The sequence below is a fragment of the Nothobranchius furzeri genome, chromosome 3 (assembly GCF_043380555.1).
Source record: "Nothobranchius furzeri strain GRZ-AD chromosome 3, NfurGRZ-RIMD1, whole genome shotgun sequence".
NCBI classification, from domain to species: Eukaryota; Metazoa; Chordata; class Actinopteri; order Cyprinodontiformes; family Nothobranchiidae; genus Nothobranchius; species Nothobranchius furzeri.
In genome coordinates this window covers 30,734,853-30,752,000 of record NC_091743.1, presented here as the reverse complement: position 1 = coordinate 30,752,000, position 17,148 = coordinate 30,734,853, and positions in this window count along the sequence as shown.

Here is a 17,148-nt window from a genome sequence, read left to right as displayed (position 1 = left end):
ACACTGGGTCTGACAGAGGGCCTCCAGGAGAGAGGCCCACGCAACACGCGCCCCGAGGAGCGTCTTGCCATATGTCACCACTGGGTCTGACTGAGCGCCTCCAGGAGAGAGGCCCAAGCAAGACGCGCACCGAGGAGCGTCTTGCCACATGTCAGCACTCGGTCTGACTGAGCGCCTCCAGGAGAGAGGCCCAAGCAAGACGCGCCCCTAGGAGTGTCTTGCCACATGTCAACACTGGGTCTGACAGAGGGCCTCCAGGAGAGAGGCCCAAGCAATACGCGCCCCGAGGAGCGTCTTGCCATATGTCACCACTGGGTCTGACTGAGCGCCTCCAGGAGAGAGGCCCAAGCAAGACGCGCCCCGAGTAGCGTCTTGCCACATGTCAGCACTCGGTCTGACTGAGCGCCTCCAGGAGAGAGGCCCAAGCAAGACGCGCCCCTAGGAGCGTCTTGCCACATGTCAACACTGGGTCTGACTGAGCGCCTCCAGGAGAAAGGCCCAAGCAAGACGCGCCCCGAGAGTGTCTTGCCACATGTCAACACTGGGTCTGACAGAGGGCCTCCAGGAGAGAGGCCCAAGCAAAACGCGCCCCGAGGAGCGTCTTGCCATATGTCACCACTGGGTCTGACTGAGCGCCTCAAGGAGAGAGGCCCAAGCAAGACGCGCCCCTAGGAGCGTCTTGACACATGTCAACAATGGGTCTGACAGCGGGCCTCCAGGAGAGAGGCCCAAGCAAGACGCGCCCCGAGGAGTGTCTTGCCACCTGTCAACACTGGTTCTGACTGAGGGCCTCCAGGAGAGAGGCCCAAGCAAGACGCGCCCCTAGGAGCGTCTTGCCACATGTCAACACTGGGTCTGACTGAGCGCCTCCAGGAGAGAGGCCCAAGCAAGACGCGCCCTGAGGAGCGTCTTGCCACATGTCAACACTGGGTCTGACAGAGGGCCTCCAGGAGAGAGGCCCAAGCAACACGCGCCCCGAGGAGCGTCTTGCCACATGTCAACACTGGGTCTGACTGAGCGCCTCCAGGAGAGAGGCCCAAGCAAGACGCGCCCCGAGGAGCGTCTTGCCACATGTCAACACTGGGTCTGACAGAGGGCCTCCAGGAGAGAGGCCCAAGCAACACGCGCCCCGAGGAGCGTCTTACCATATGTCACCACTGGGTCTGACTGAGCGCCTCCAGGAGAGAGGCCCAAGCAAGACGCGTCCCGAGGAGCGTCTTGACACTTGTTAACACTGGGTCTGACTGAGGGCCTCCATGAGAGAAGCCCAAGCAAGACGTGCCCCGAGGAGTGTCTTGCCACATGTCAACACTGGGTCTGACAGAGGGCCTCCAGGAGAGAGGCCCAAGCAATACGCGCCCCGAGGAGCGTCTTGCCATATGTCACCACTGGGTCTGACTGAGCGCCTCCAGGAGAGAGGCCCAAGCAAGACGCGCCCCGAGGAGCGTCTTGCCACATGTCAGCACTCGGTCTGACTGAGCGCCTCCAGGAGAGAGAGAGCCAAGCAAGACGTGCCCCTAGGAGTGTCTTGCCACCTTTCAACACTGGGTCACACAGAGGGCCTCCAGGAGAGAGGCCCAAGCAAGACGCGCCCCGAGGAGCGTCTTGCCACATGTCAGCACTCGGTCTGACTGAGCGCCTCCAGGAGAGAGAGCCAAGCAAGACGTGCCCCTAGGAGTGTCTTGCCACATGTCAACACTGGGTCTGACAGAGGGCCTCCAGGAGAGAGGCCCAAGCAATACGCGCCCCGAGGAGCGTCTTGCCATATGTCACCACTGGGTCTGACTGAGCGCCTCCAGGAGAGAGGCCCAAGCAAGACGCACCCCGAGGAGCGTCTTGCCAAATGTCAACACTGGGTCTGACTGAGCGCCTCCAGGAGAGAGGCCCAAGCAAGAAGCTCCCCGAGGAGCGTCTTGCCACATGTCAACAATGGGTCTGACTGAGGGCCTCCAGGAGAGAAGCCCAAGCAAGACGCGCCCCGAGGAGCGTCTTGCCACATGTCAACAATGGGTCTGACTGAGCGCCTCCAGGAGAGAGGCCCAAGCAAGACGTGCCCCGAGGAGCGTCTTGACACTTGTCAACACTGGGTCTGACTGAGGGCCTCCAGGAGAGAAGCCCAAGCAAGACGCGCCCTGAGGAGTGTCTTGCCACATGTCAACACTGGGTCTTACAGAGGGCCTCCAGGAGAGAGGCCCACGCAACACGCGCCCCGAGGAGCGTCTTGCCATATGTCAACACTGGGTCTGACTGAGCGCCTCCAGGAGAGAGGCCCAAGCAAGACGCGCACCGAGGAGCGTCTTGCCACATGTCAGCACTCGGTCTGACTGAGCGCGTCCAGGAGAGAGGCTCAAGCAAGACGTGCCCCGAGGAGCGTCTTGACACTTGTCAACACTGGGTCTGACTGAGGGCCTCCAGGAGAGAAGCCCAAGCAAGACGCGCCCCGAGGAGTGTCTTGCCACATGTCAACACTGGGTCTGACAGAGGGCCTCCAGGAGAGAGGCCCACGCAACACGCGCCCCGAGGAGCGTCTTGCCATATGTCACCACTGGGTCTGACTGAGCGCCTCCAGGAGAGAGGCCCAAGCAAGACGCGCACCGAGGAGCGTCTTGCCACATGTCAGCACTCGGTCTGACTGAGCGCCTCCAGGAGAGAGGCCCAAGCAAGACGCGCCCCTAGGAGTGTCTTGCCACATGTCAACACTGGGTCTGACAGAGGGCCTCCAGGAGAGAGGCCCAAGCAATACGCGCCCCGAGGAGCGTCTTGCCATATGTCACCACTGGGTCTGACTGAGCGCCTCCAGGAGAGAGGCCCAAGCAAGACGCGCCCCGAGTAGCGTCTTGCCACATGTCAGCACTCGGTCTGACTGAGCGCCTCCAGGAGAGAGGCCCAAGCAAGACGCGCCCCTAGGAGCGTCTTGCCACATGTCAACACTGGGTCTGACTGAGCGCCTCCAGGAGAAAGGCCCAAGCAAGACGCGCCCCGAGAGTGTCTTGCCACATGTCAACACTGGGTCTGACAGAGGGCCTCCAGGAGAGAGGCCCAAGCAAAACGCGCCCCGAGGAGCGTCTTGCCATATGTCACCACTGGGTCTGACTGAGCGCCTCAAGGAGAGAGGCCCAAGCAAGACGCGCCCCTAGGAGCGTCTTGACACATGTCAACAATGGGTCTGACAGCGGGCCTCCAGGAGAGAGGCCCAAGCAAGACACGCCCCGAGGAGTGTCTTGCCACCTGTCAACACTGGGTCTGACTGAGGGCCTCCAGGAGAGAGGCCCAAGCAAGACGCGCCCCTAGGAGCGTCTTGCCACATGTCAACACTGGGTCTGACTGAGCGCCTCCAGGAGAGAGGCCCAAGCAAGACGCGCCCTGAGGAGCGTCTTGCCACATGTCAACACTGGGTCTGACAGAGGGCCTCCAGGAGAGAGGCCCAAGCAACACGCGCCCCGAGGAGCGTCTTGCCACATGTCAACACTGGGTCTGACTGAGCGCCTCCAGGAGAGAGGCCCAAGCAAGACGCGCCCCGAGGAGCGTCTTGCCACATGTCAACACTGGGTCTGACAGAGGGCCTCCAGGAGAGAGGCCCAAGCAACACGCGCCCCGAGGAGCGTCTTGCCATATGTCACCACTGGGTCTGACTGAGCGCCTCCAGGAGAGAGGCCCAAGCAAGACGCGTCCCGAGGAGCGTCTTGCCACATGTCAGCACTCGGTTTAACTGAGCGCCTCCAGGAGAGAGGCCCAAGCAAGACGCGCCCCGAGGAGCGTCTTGCCACATGTCAGCACTCGGTCTGACTGAGCGCCTCCAGGAGAGAGAGAGCCAAGCAAGACGTGCCCCTAGGAGTGTCTTGCCACCTTTCAACACTGGGTCACACAGAGGGCCTCCAGGAGAGAGGCCCAAGCAAGACGCGCCCCGAGGAGCGTCTTGCCACATGTCAGCACTCGGTCTGACTGAGCGCCTCCAGGAGAGAGAGCCAAGCAAGACGTGCCCCTAGGAGTGTCTTGCCACATGTCAACACTGGGTCTGACAGAGGGCCTCCAGGAGAGAGGCCCAAGCAATACGCGCCCCGAGGAGCGTCTTGCCATATGTCACCACTGGATCTGACTGAGCGCCTCCAGGAGAGAGGCCCAAGCAAGACGCACCCCGAGGAGCGTCTTGCCAAATGTCAACTCTGGGTCTGACTGAGCGCCTCCAGGAGAGAGGCCCAAGCAAGAAGCTCCCCGAGGAGCGTCTTGCCACATGTCAACAATGGGTCTGACTGAGGGCCTCCAGGAGAGAAGCCCAAGCAAGACGCGCCCCGAGGAGCGTCTTGCCACATGTCAACAATGGGTCTGACTGAGCGCCTCCAGGAGAGAGGCCCAAGCAAGACGTGCCCCGAGGAGCGTCTTGACACTTGTCAACACTGGGTCTGACTGAGGGCCTCCAGGAGAGAAGCCCAAGCAAGACGCGCCCTGAGGAGTGTCTTGCCACATGTCAACACTGGGTCTTACAGAGGGCCTCCAGGAGAGAGGCCCACGCAACACGCGCCCCGAGGAGCGTCTTGCCATATGTCAACACTGGGTCTGACTGAGCGCCTCCAGGAGAGAGGCCCAAGCAAGACGCGCACCGAGGAGCGTCTTGCCACATGTCAGCACTCGGTCTGACTGAGCGCGTCCAGGAGAGAGGCTCAAGCAAGACGTGCCCCGAGGAGCGTCTTGACACTTGTCAACACTGGGTCTGACTGAGGGCCTCCAGGAGAGAAGCCCAAGCAAGACGCGCCCCGAGGAGTGTCTTGCCACATGTCAACACTGGGTCTGACAGAGGGCCTCGAGGAGAGAGGCCCACGCAACACGCGCCCCGAGGAGCGTCTTGCCATATGTCACCACTGGGTCTGACTGAGCGCCTCCAGGAGAGAGGCCCAAGCAAGACGCGCACCGAGGAGCGTCTTGCCACATGTCAGCACTCGGTCTGACTGAGCGCCTCCAGGAGAGAGGCCCAAGCAAGACGCGCCCCTAGGAGTGTCTTGCCACATGTCAACACTGGGTCTGACAGAGGGCCTCCAGGAGAGAGGCCCAAGCAATACACGCCCCGAGGAGCGTCTTGCCATATGTCACCACTGGGTCTGACTGAGCGCCTCCAGGAGAGAGGCCCAAGCAAGACGCGCCCCGAGTAGCGTCTTGCCACATGTCAGCACTCGGTCTGACTGAGCGCCTCCAGGAGAGAGGCCCAAGCAAGACGCGCCCCTAGGAGCGTCTTGCCACATGTCAACACTGGGTCTGACTGAGCGCCTCCAGGAGAAAGGCCCAAGAAAGACGCGCCCCGAGAGTGTCTTGCCACATGTCAACACTGGGTCTGACAGAGGGCCTCCAGGAGAGAGGCCCAAGCAACACGCGCCCCGAGGAGCGTCTTGCCATATGTCACGACTGGGTCTGACTGAGCGCCTCAAGGAGAGAGGCCCAAGCAAGACGCGCCCCTAGGAGTGTCTTGACACATGTCAACAATGGGTCTGACAGCGGGCCTCCAGGAGAGAGGCCCAAGCAAGACGCGCCCCGAGGAGTGTCTTGCCACCTGTCAACACTGGGTCTGACTGAGGGCCTCCAGGAGAGAGGCCCAAGCAAGACGCACCCCTAGGAGCGTCTTGCCACATGTCAACACTGGGTCTGACTGAGCGCCTCCAGGAGAGAGGCCCAAGCAAGACGCGCCCTGAGGAGCGTCTTGCCACATGTCAACACTGGGTCTGACAGAGGGCCTCCAGGAGAGAGGCCCAAGCAACACGCGCCCCGAGGAGCGTCTTGCCACATGTCAACACTGGGTCTGACTGAGCGCCTCCAGGAGAGAGGCCCAAGCAAGACGCGCCCCGAGGAGCGTCTTGCCACATGTCAACACTGGGTCTGACAGAGGGCCTCCAGGAGAGAGGCCCAAGCAACACGCGCCCCGAGGAGCGTCTTGCCATATGTCACCACTGGGTCTGACTGAGCGCCTCCAGGAGAGAGGCCCAAGCAAGACGCGCCCCGAGAAGCGTCATGCCACATGTCACTACTCGGTCTGACTGAGCGCCTCCAGGAGAGAGGCCCAAGCAAGACGCGCCCCGAGGAGCATCTTGCCACGTGTCAACACTGGGTCTGATTGAGGACCTCCAGGAGAGAGATCCAAGCAAGACGCGCCCCGAGGAGCGTCTTGCCACATGTCAACACTGGGTCTGACAGAGGGCCTCCAGGAGAGAGGCCCAAGCAATACGTGCCCCGAGGAGCGTCTAGCCACATGTTACCACTGGGTCTGACTGAGCGCCTCCAGGAGAGAGGCCCAAGCAAGACGTGCCCCGAGGAGCGTCTTGCCACATGTCATCACTGGGTCTGACTGAGCGCCTCCAGGAGAGAGGCCCAAGCAAGAAGCACCCCGAGTAGAGTCTTGCCACATGTCAACAATGGGTCTGACTGAGCGCCTCCAGGAGAGAGGCCCAAGCAAGAAGCGCCCCGAGGAGCGTCTTGCCACATGTCAACAATGGGTCTGACTGAGGGCCTCCAGGAGAGAAGCCCAAGCAAGACGCGCCCCGAGGAGCGTCTTGCCACATGTCAACAATGGGTCTGACTGAGCGCCTCCAGGAGAGAGGCCCAAGCAAGATGCGCCCCGAGGAGTGTCTTGACACTTGTCAACACTGGGTCTTACTGAGGGCCTCCATGAGAGAAGCCCAAGCAAGACGCGCCCCGAGGAGTGTCTTGCCACATGTCAACACTGGGTCTGACAGAGGGCCTCCAGGAGAGAGGCCCAAGCAAGACGCGCCCCGAGGAGTGTCTTGCCACATGTCAACACTGGGTCTGACTGAGCGCCTCCAGGAGAGAGGCCCAAGCAAGACGCGCCCCGAGTAGCGTCTTGCCACATGTCACCACTGGGTCTGACTGAGAGCCTCCAGGAGAGAGGCCCAAGCAAGACGCGCCCCGAGGAGCGTCTTGCCACATGTCAACACTGGGTCTGACTGAGCGCCTCCAGGAGAGAGAGAGCCAAGCAAGACGTGCCCCTAGGAGTGTCTTGCCACCTTTCAACACTGGGTCACACAGAGGGCCTCCAGGAGAGAGGCCCAAGCAAGACGCGCCCCGAGGAGCGTCTTGCCACATGTCAGCACTCGGTCTGACTGAGCGCCTCCAGGAGAGAGGCCCAAGCAATACGTGCCCCGAGGAGCGTCTTGCCATATGTCACCACTGGATCTGACTGAGCGCCTCCAGGAGAGAGGCCCAAGCAAGACGCACCCCGAGGAGCGTCTTGCCAAATGTCAACTCTGGGTCTGACTGAGCGCCTCCAGGAGAGAGGCCCAAGCAAGAAGCTCCCCGAGGAGCGTCTTGCCACATGTCAACAATGGGTCTGACTGAGGGCCTCCAGGAGAGAAGCCCAAGCAAGACGCGCCCCGAGGAGCGTCTTGCCACATGTCAACAATGGGTCTGACTGAGCGCCTCCAGGAGAGAGGCCCAAGCAAGACGTGCCCCGAGGAGCGTCTTGACACTTGTCAACACTGGGTCTGACTGAGGGCCTCCAGGAGAGAAGCCCAAGCAAGACGCGCCCTGAGGAGTGTCTTGCCACATGTCAACACTGGGTCTTACAGAGGGCCTCCAGGAGAGAGGCCCACGCAACACGCGCCCCGAGGAGCGTCTTGCCATATGTCAACACTGGGTCTGACTGAGCGCCTCCAGGAGAGAGGCCCAAGCAAGACGCGCACCGAGGAGCGTCTTGCCACATGTCAGCACTCGGTCTGACTGAGCGCGTCCAGGAGAGAGGCTCAAGCAAGACGTGCCCCGAGGAGCGTCTTGACACTTGTCAACACTGGGTCTGACTGAGGGCCTCCAGGAGAGAAGCCCAAGCAAGACGCGCCCCGAGGAGTGTCTTGCCACATGTCAACACTGGGTCTGACAGAGGGCCTCGAGGAGAGAGGCCCACGCAACACGCGCCCCGAGGAGCGTCTTGCCATATGTCACCACTGGGTCTGACTGAGCGCCTCCAGGAGAGAGGCCCAAGCAAGACGCGCACCGAGGAGCGTCTTGCCACATGTCAGCACTCGGTCTGACTGAGCGCCTCCAGGAGAGAGGCCCAAGCAAGACGCGCCCCTAGGAGTGTCTTGCCACATGTCAACACTGGGTCTGACAGAGGGCCTCCAGGAGAGAGGCCCAAGCAATACGCGCCCCGAGGAGCGTCTTGCCATATGTCACCACTGGGTCTGACTGAGCGCCTCCAGGAGAGAGGCCCAAGCAAGACGCGCCCCGAGTAGCGTCTTGCCACATGTCAGCACTCGGTCTGACTGAGCGCCTCCAGGAGAGAGGCCCAAGCAAGACGCGCCCCTAGGAGCGTCTTGCCACATGTCAACACTGGGTCTGACTGAGCGCCTCCAGGAGAAAGGCCCAAGAAAGACGCGCCCCGAGAGTGTCTTGCCACATGTCAACACTGGGTCTGACAGAGGGCCTCCAGGAGAGAGGCCCAAGCAACACGCGCCCCGAGGAGCGTCTTGCCATATGTCACGACTGGGTCTGACTGAGCGCCTCAAGGAGAGAGGCCCAAGCAAGACGCGCCCCTAGGAGTGTCTTGACACATGTCAACAATGGGTCTGACAGCGGGCCTCCAGGAGAGAGGCCCAAGCAAGACGCGCCCCGAGGAGTGTCTTGCCACCTGTCAACACTGGGTCTGACTGAGGGCCTCCAGGAGAGAGGCCCAAGCAAGACGCGCCCCTAGGAGCGTCTTGCCACATGTCAACACTGGGTCTGACTGAGCGCCTCCAGGAGAGAGGCCCAAGCAAGACGCGCCCTGAGGAGCGTCTTGCCACATGTCAACACTGGGTCTGACAGAGGGCCTCCAGGAGAGAGGCCCAAGCAACACGCGCCCCGAGGAGCGTCTTGCCACATGTCAACACTGGGTCTGACTGAGCGCCTCCAGGAGAGAGGCCCAAGCAAGACGCGCCCCGAGGAGCGTCTTGCCACATGTCAACACTGGGTCTGACAGAGGGCCTCCAGGAGAGAGGCCCAAGCAACACGCGCCCCGAGGAGCGTCTTGCCATATGTCACCACTGGGTCTGACTGAGCGCCTCCAGGAGAGAGGCCCAAGCAAGACGCGCCCCGAGAAGCGTCATGCCACATGTCACTACTCGGTCTGACTGAGCGCCTCCAGGAGAGAGGCCCAAGCAAGACGCGCCCCGAGGAGCATCTTGCCACGTGTCAACACTGGGTCTGATTGAGGACCTCCAGGAGAGAGATCCAAGCAAGACGCGCCCCGAGGAGCGTCTTGCCACATGTCAACACTGGGTCTGACAGAGGGCCTCCAGGAGAGAGGCCCAAGCAATACGTGCCCCGAGGAGCGTCTAGCCACATGTTACCACTGGGTCTGACTGAGCGCCTCCAGGAGAGAGGCCCAAGCAAGACGTGCCCCGAGGAGCGTCTTGCCACATGTCATCACTGGGTCTGACTGAGCGCCTCCAGGAGAGAGGCCCAAGCAAGAAGCACCCCGAGTAGAGTCTTGCCACATGTCAACAATGGGTCTGACTGAGGGCCTCCAGGAGAGAAGCCCAAGCAAGACGCGCCCCGAGGAGCGTCTTGCCACATGTCAACAATGGGTCTGACTGAACGCCTCCAGGAGAGAGGCCCAAGCAAGATGCGCCCCGAGGAGTGTCTTGACACTTGTCAACACTGGGTCTTACTGAGGGCCTCCATGAGAGAAGCCCAAGCAAGACGCGCCCCGAGGAGTGTCTTGCCACATGTCAACACTGGGTCTGACAGAGGGCCTCCAGGAGAGAGGCCCAAGCAAGACGCGCCCCGAGGAGTGTCTTGCCACATGTCAACACTGGGTCTGACAGAGCGCCGCCAGGAGAGAGGCCCAAGCAAGACGCGCCCCGAGTAGCGTCTTGCCACATGTCACCACTGGGTCTGACTGAGAGCCTCCAGGAGAGAGGCCCAAGCAAGACGCGCCCCGAGGAGCGTCTTGCCACATGTCAACACTGGGTCTGACTGAGCGCCTCCAGGAGAGAGGCCCAAGTAAGACGCGCCCCGAGGAGCGTCTTGCCACATGTCAACACTGGGTCTGACTGAGCGCCTCCAGGAGAGAGGCCCAAGCAAGACGCGCCCCGAGGAGAGTCTTGCCACATGTCAACACTGGGTCTGACTGAGCGCCTCCAGGAGAGAGGCCCAAGCAAGATGTGCCCCGAGGAGCGTCTTGCCACATGTCAACACTGGGTCTGACTGAGCGCCTCCAGGAGATGGCCCATGCAAGAAGCGCCCCGAGGAGAGTCTTGCCACATGTCAACACTGGGTCTGACAGAGCGCCTCCTGGAGAGAGGCCCAAGCAAGAAGCTCCCCGAGGAGCGTCTTGCCACATGTCAACAATGGGTCTGACTGAGGGCCTCCAGGAGAGAAGCCAAAGCAAGACGCGCCCCGAGGAGCGTCTTGCCACATGTCAACAATGGGTCTGACTGAGCGCCTCCAGGAGAGAGGCCCAAGCAAGACGCGCCCCGAGGAGTGTCTTGACACTTGTTAACACTGGGTCTGACTGAGGGCCTCCATGAGAGAAGCCCAAGCAAGACGCGCCCCGAGGAGTGTCTTGGCACATGTCAACACTGGGTCTGACAGAGGGCCTCCAGGACAGAGGCCCAAGCAATACGCGCCCCGAGGAGCGTCTTGCCATACGTCACCACTGGGTCTGACTGAGCGCCTCCAAGAGAGAGGCCCAAGCAAGACGCGCCCCGAGAGGCGTCTTGCCACATGTCAGCACTCGGTCTGACTTAGCGCCTCCAGGAGAGAGGCCCAAGCAAGACGCGCCCCGAGGAGTGTCTTGACACTTGTTAACCCTGGGTCTGACTGAGGGCCTCCATGAGAGAAGCCCAATCAAGACGCGCCCCGAGGAGTGTCTTGCCACATGTCAACACTGGGTCTGACAGAGGGCCTCCAGGAGAGAGGCCCAATTAAGACGCACCCCGAGGAGCGTCTTGCCACATGTCAACACTGGGTCTGACTGAGCGCCTCCAGGAGAGAGGCCCAAGCAAGACGCGCACCGAGGAGCGTCTTGCCACATGTCAACACTGGGTCTGACTGAGCGCCTCCAGGAGAGAGGCCCAAGCAAGAAGCGCCCCGAAGAGCGTCTTGCCACATGTCAACAATGGGTCTGACTGAGGGCCTCCAGGAGAGAGGCCCAAGTAAGACGCGCCCCGAGGAGCGTCTTGCCACATGTCAACACTGGGTCTGACTGAGCGCCTCCAGGAGAGAGGCCCAAGCAAGAAGCGCCCCGAGGAGCGTCTTGCCACATGTCAACACTGGGTCTGACTGAGCGCCTCCAGGAGAGAGGCCCAAGTAAGACGCGCCCCGAGGAGCGTCTTGCCACATGTCAACACTGGGTCTGACTGAGCGCCTCCAGGAGAGAGGCCCAAGGAAGACGCGCCCCGAGGAGCGTCTTGCCACATGTCAACACTGGGTCTGACTGAGCGCCTCCAGGAGAGAGGCCCAAGCAAGATGTGCCCCGAGGAGCGTCTTGCCACATGTCAACACTGGGTCTGACTGAGTGCCTCCAGGAGATGGCCCAAGCAAGAAGCGCCCCGAGGAGAGTCTTGCCACATGTCAACACTGGGTCTGACAGAGGGCCTCCAGGAGAGAGGCCCAAGCAACACGCGCCCCGAGGAGCGTCTTGCCACATGTCAACACTGGGTCTGACTGAGCGCCTCCAGGAGAGAGGCCCAAGCAAGACGCGCCCCGAGGAGCGTCTTGCCACATGTCAACACTGGGTCTGACAGAGGGCCTCCAGGAGAGAGGCCCAAGCAAAACGCGCCCCGAGGAGCGTCTTGCCATATGTCACCACTGGGTCTGACTGAGCGCCTCCAGGAGAGAGGCCCAAGCAAGACGCGCCCCTAGGAGCGTCTTGCCACATGTCAACACTGGGTCTGACAGCGGGCCTCCAGGAGAGAGGCCGAAGCAAGACACGCCCCGAGGAGTGTCTTGCCACATGTCACCACTGGGTCTGACTGAGCGCCTCCAGGAGAGAGGCCCAAGCAAGACGCGCCCCGAGAAGCGTCATGCCACATGTCACTACTCGGTCTGACTGAGCGCCTCCAGGAGAGAGGCCCAAGCAAGACGCGCCCCGAGGAGCATCTTGCCACGTGTCAACACTGGGTCTGATTGAGGACCTCCAGGAGAGAGATCCAAGCAAGACGCGCCCCGAGGAGCGTCTTGCCACATGTCAACACTGGGTCTGACAGAGGGCCTCCAGGAGAGAGGCCCAAGCAATACGTGCCCCGAGGAGCGTCTAGCCACATGTTACCACTGGGTCTGACTTAGCGCCTCCAGGAGAGAGGCCCAAGCAAGACGTGCCCCGAGGAGCGTCTTGCCACATGTCATCACTGGGTCTGACTGAGCGCCTCCAGGAGAGAGGCCCAAGCAAGAAGCACCCCGAGTAGAGTCTTGCCACATGTCAACAATGGGTCTGACTGAGCGCCTCCAGGAGAGAGGCCCAAGCAAGAAGCGCCCCGAGGAGCGTCTTGCCACATGTCAACAATGGGTCTGACTGAGGGCCTCCAGGAGAGAAGCCCAAGCAAGACGCGCCCCGAGGAGCGTCTTGCCACACGTCAACAATGGGTCTGACTGAGCGCCTCCAGGAGAGAGGCCCAAGCAAGATGCGCCCCGAGGAGTGTCTTGACACTTGTCAACACTGGGTCTTACTGAGGGCCTCCATGAGAGAAGCCCAAGCAAGACGCGCCCCGAGGAGTGTCTTGCCACATGTCAACACTGGGTCTGACAGAGGGCCTCCAGGAGAGAGGCCCAAGCAAGACGCGCCCCGAGGAGTGTCTTGCCACATGTCAACACTGGGTCTGACTGAGCGCCTCCAGGAGAGAGGCCCAAGCAAGACGCGCCCCGAGTAGCGTCTTGCCACATGTCACCACTGGGTCTGACTGAGAGCCTCCAGGAGAGAGGCCCAAGCAAGACGCGCCCCGAGGAGCGTCTTGCCACATGTCAACAATGGGTCTGACTGAGCGCCTCCAGGAGAGAGGCCCAAGTAAGACGCGCCCCGAGGAGCGTCTTGCCACATGTCAACAATGGGTCTGACTGAGCGCCTCCAGGAGAGAGGCCCAAGCAAGACGCGCCCCGAGGAGAGTCTTGACACTTGTTAACACTGGGTCTGACTGAGGGCCTCCATGAGAGAAGCCCAAGCAAGACGCGCCCCGAGGAGCGTCTTGCCACATGTCAACAATGGGTCTGACTGAGCGCCTCCAGGAGAGAGGCCCAAGCAAGACGCGCCCCGAGGAGTGTCTTGACACTTGTTACCACTGGGTCTGACTGAGGGCCTCCATGAGAGAAGCCCAAGCAAGACGCGCCCCGAGGAGTGTCTTGGCACATGTCAACACTGGGTCTGACAGAGGGCCTCCAGGAGAGAGGCCCAAGCAATACGCGCCCCGAGGAGCGTCTTGCCATACGTCACCACTGGGTCTGACTGAGCGCCTCCAGGAGAGAGGCCCAAGCAAGACGCGCCCCGAGAGGCGTCTTGCCACATGTCAGCACTCGGTCTGACTTAGCGCCTCCAGGAGAGAGGCCCAAGCAAGACGCGCCCCGAGGAGTGTCTTGACACTTGTTAACCCTGGGTCTGACTGAGGGCCTCCATGAGAGAAGCCCAATCAAGACGCGCCCCGAGGAGTGTCTTGCCACATGTCAACACTGGGTCTGACAGAGGGCCTCCAGGAGAGAGGCCCAATTAAGACGCACCCCGAGGAGCGTCTTGCCACATGTCAACACTGGGTCTGACTGAGCGCCTCCAGGAGAGAGGCCCAAGCAAGACGCGCACCGAGGAGCGTCTTGCCACATGTCAACACTGGGTCTGACTGAGCGCCTCCAGGAGAGAGGCCCAAGCAAGAAGCGCCCCGAAGAGCGTCTTGCCACATGTCAACAATGGGTCTGACTGAGGGCCTCCAGGAGAGAGGCCCAAGTAAGACGCGCCCCGAGGAGCGTCTTGCCACATGTCAACACTGGGTCTGACTGAGCGCCTCCAGGAGAGAGGCCCAAGCAAGAAGCGCCCCGAGGAGCGTCTTGCCACATGTCAACACTGGGTCTGACTGAGCGCCTCCAGGAGAGAGGCCCAAGTAAGACGCGCCCCGAGGAGCGTCTTGCCACATGTCAACACTGGGTCTGACTGAGCGCCTCCAGGAGAGAGGCCCAAGGAAGACGCGCCCCGAGGAGCGTCTTGCCACATGTCAACACTGGGTCTGACTGAGCGCCTCCAGGAGAGAGGCCCAAGCAAGATGTGCCCCGAGGAGCGTCTTGCCACATGTCAACACTGGGTCTGACTGAGTGCCTCCAGGAGATGGCCCAAGCAAGAAGCGCCCCGAGGAGAGTCTTGCCACATGTCAACACTGGGTCTGACAGAGGGCCTCCAGGAGAGAGGCCCAAGCAACACGCGCCCCGAGGAGCGTCTTGCCACATGTCAACACTGGGTCTGACTGAGCGCCTCCAGGAGAGAGGCCCAAGCAAGACGCGCCCCGAGGAGCGTCTTGCCACATGTCAACACTGGGTCTGACAGAGGGCCTCCAGGAGAGAGGCCCAAGCAACACGCGCCCCGAGGAGCGTCTTGCCATATGTCACCACTGGGTCTGACTGAGCGCCTCCAGGAGAGAGGCCCAAGCAAGACGCGCCCCTAGGAGCGTCTTGCCACATGTCAACACTGGGTCTGACAGCGGGCCTCCAGGAGAGAGGCCGAAGCAAGACACGCCCCGAGGAGTGTCTTGCCACATGTCACCACTGGGTCTGACTGAGCGCCTCCAGGAGAGAGGCCCAAGCAAGACGCGCCCCGAGAAGCGTCATGCCACATGTCACTACTCGGTCTGACTGAGCGCCTCCAGGAGAGAGGCCCAAGCAAGACGCGCCCCGAGGAGCATCTTGCCACGTGTCAACACTGGGTCTGATTGAGGACCTCCAGGAGAGAGATCCAAGCAAGACGCGCCCCGAGGAGCGTCTTGCCACATGTCAACACTGGGTCTGACAGAGGGCCTCCAGGAGAGAGGCCCAAGCAATACGTGCCCCGAGGAGCGTCTAGCCACATGTTACCACTGGGTCTGACTTAGCGCCTCCAGGAGAGAGGCCCAAGCAAGACGTGCCCCGAGGAGCGTCTTGCCTTATGTCATCACTGGGTCTGACTGAGCGCCTCCAGGAGAGAGGCCCAAGCAAGAAGCACCCCGAGTAGAGTCTTGCCACATGTCAACAATGGGTCTGACTGAGCGCCTCCAGGAGAGAGGCCCAAGCAAGAAGCGCCCCGAGGAGCGTCTTGCCACATGTCAACAATGGGTCTGACTGAGGGCCTCCAGGAGAGAAGCCCAAGCAAGACGCGCCCCGAGGAGCGTCTTGCCACACGTCAACAATGGGTCTGACTGAGCGCCTCCAGGAGAGAGGCCCAAGCAAGATGCGCCCCGAGGAGTGTCTTGACACTTGTCAACACTGGGTCTTACTGAGGGCCTCCATGAGAGAAGCCCAAGCAAGACGCGCCCCGAGGAGTGTCTTGCCACATGTCAACACTGGGTCTGACAGAGGGCCTCCAGGAGAGAGGCCCAAGCAAGACGCGCCCCGAGGAGTGTCTTGCCACATGTCAACACTGGGTCTGACTGAGCGCCTCCAGGAGAGAGGCCCAAGCAAGACGCGCCCCGAGTAGCGTCTTGCCACATGTCACCACTGGGTCTGACTGAGAGCCTCCAGGAGAGAGGCCCAAGCAAGACGCGCCCCGAGGAGCGTCTTGCCACATGTCAACAATGGGTCTGACTGAGCGCCTCCAGGAGAGAGGCCCAAGTAAGACGCGCCCCGAGGAGCGTCTTGCCACATGTCAACAATGGGTCTGACTGAGCGCCTCCAGGAGAGAGGCCCAAGCAAGACGCGCCCCGAGGAGAGTCTTGACACTTGTTAACACTGGGTCTGACTGAGGGCCTCCATGAGAGAAGCCCAAGCAAGACGCGCCCCGAGGAGCGTCTTGCCACATGTCAACAATGGGTCTGACTGAGCGCCTCCAGGAGAGAGGCCCAAGCAAGACGCGCCCCGAGGAGTGTCTTGACACTTGTTACCACTGGGTCTGACTGAGGGCCTCCATGAGAGAAGCCCAAGCAAGACGCGCCCCGAGGAGTGTCTTGGCACATGTCAACACTGGGTCTGACAGAGGGCCTCCAGGAGAGAGGCCCAAGCAATACGCGCCCCGAGGAGCGTCTTGCCATACGTCACCACTGGGTCTGACTGAGCGCCTCCAGGAGAGAGGCCCAAGCAAGACGCGCCCCGAGAGGCGTCTTGCCACATGTCAGCACTCGGTCTGACTTAGCGCCTCCAGGAGAGAGGCCCAAGCAAGACGCGCCCCGAGGAGTGTCTTGACACTTGTTAACCCTGGGTCTGACTGAGGGCCTCCATGAGAGAAGCCCAAGCAAGACGCGCCCCGAGGAGTGTCTTGCCACATGTCAACACTGGGTCTGACAGAGGGCCTCCAGGAGAGAGGCCCAATTAAGACGCACCCCGAGGAGTGTCTTGCCACATGTCAACACTGGGTCTGACTGAGCGCCTGCAGGAGAGAGGCCCAAGCAAGACGCGCACCGAGGAGCGTCTTGCCACATGTCAACACTGGGTCTGACTGAGCGCCTCCAGGAGAGAGGCCCAAGCAAGAAGCTCCCCGAAGAGCGTCTTGCCACATGTCAACAATGGGTCTGACTGAGGGCCTCCAGGAGAGAGGCCCAAGTAAGACGCGCCCCGAGGAGCGTCTTGCCACATGTCAACACTGGGTCTGACTGAGCGCCTCCAGGAGAGAGGCCCAAGCAAGAAGCGCCCCGAGGAGCGTCTTGCCACATGTCAACACTGGGTCTGACTGAGCGCCTCCAGGAGAGAGGCCCAAGTAAGACGCGCCCCGAGGAGCGTCTTGCCACATGTCAACACTGGGTCTGACTGAGCGCCTCCAGGAGAGAGGCCCAAGGAAGACGCGCCCCGAGGAGCGTCTTGCCACATGTCAACACTGGGTCTGACTGAGCGCCTCCAGGAGAGAGGCCCAAGCAAGATGTGCCCCGAGGAGCGTCTTGCCACATGTCAACACTGGGTCTGACTGAGTGCCTCCAGGAGAAGGCCCAAGCAAGAAGCGCCCCGAGGAGAGTCTTGCCACATGTCAACACTGGGTCTGACTGAGCGCCTCCAGGAGAGAGGCCCAAGCAAGAAGCGCCCCGA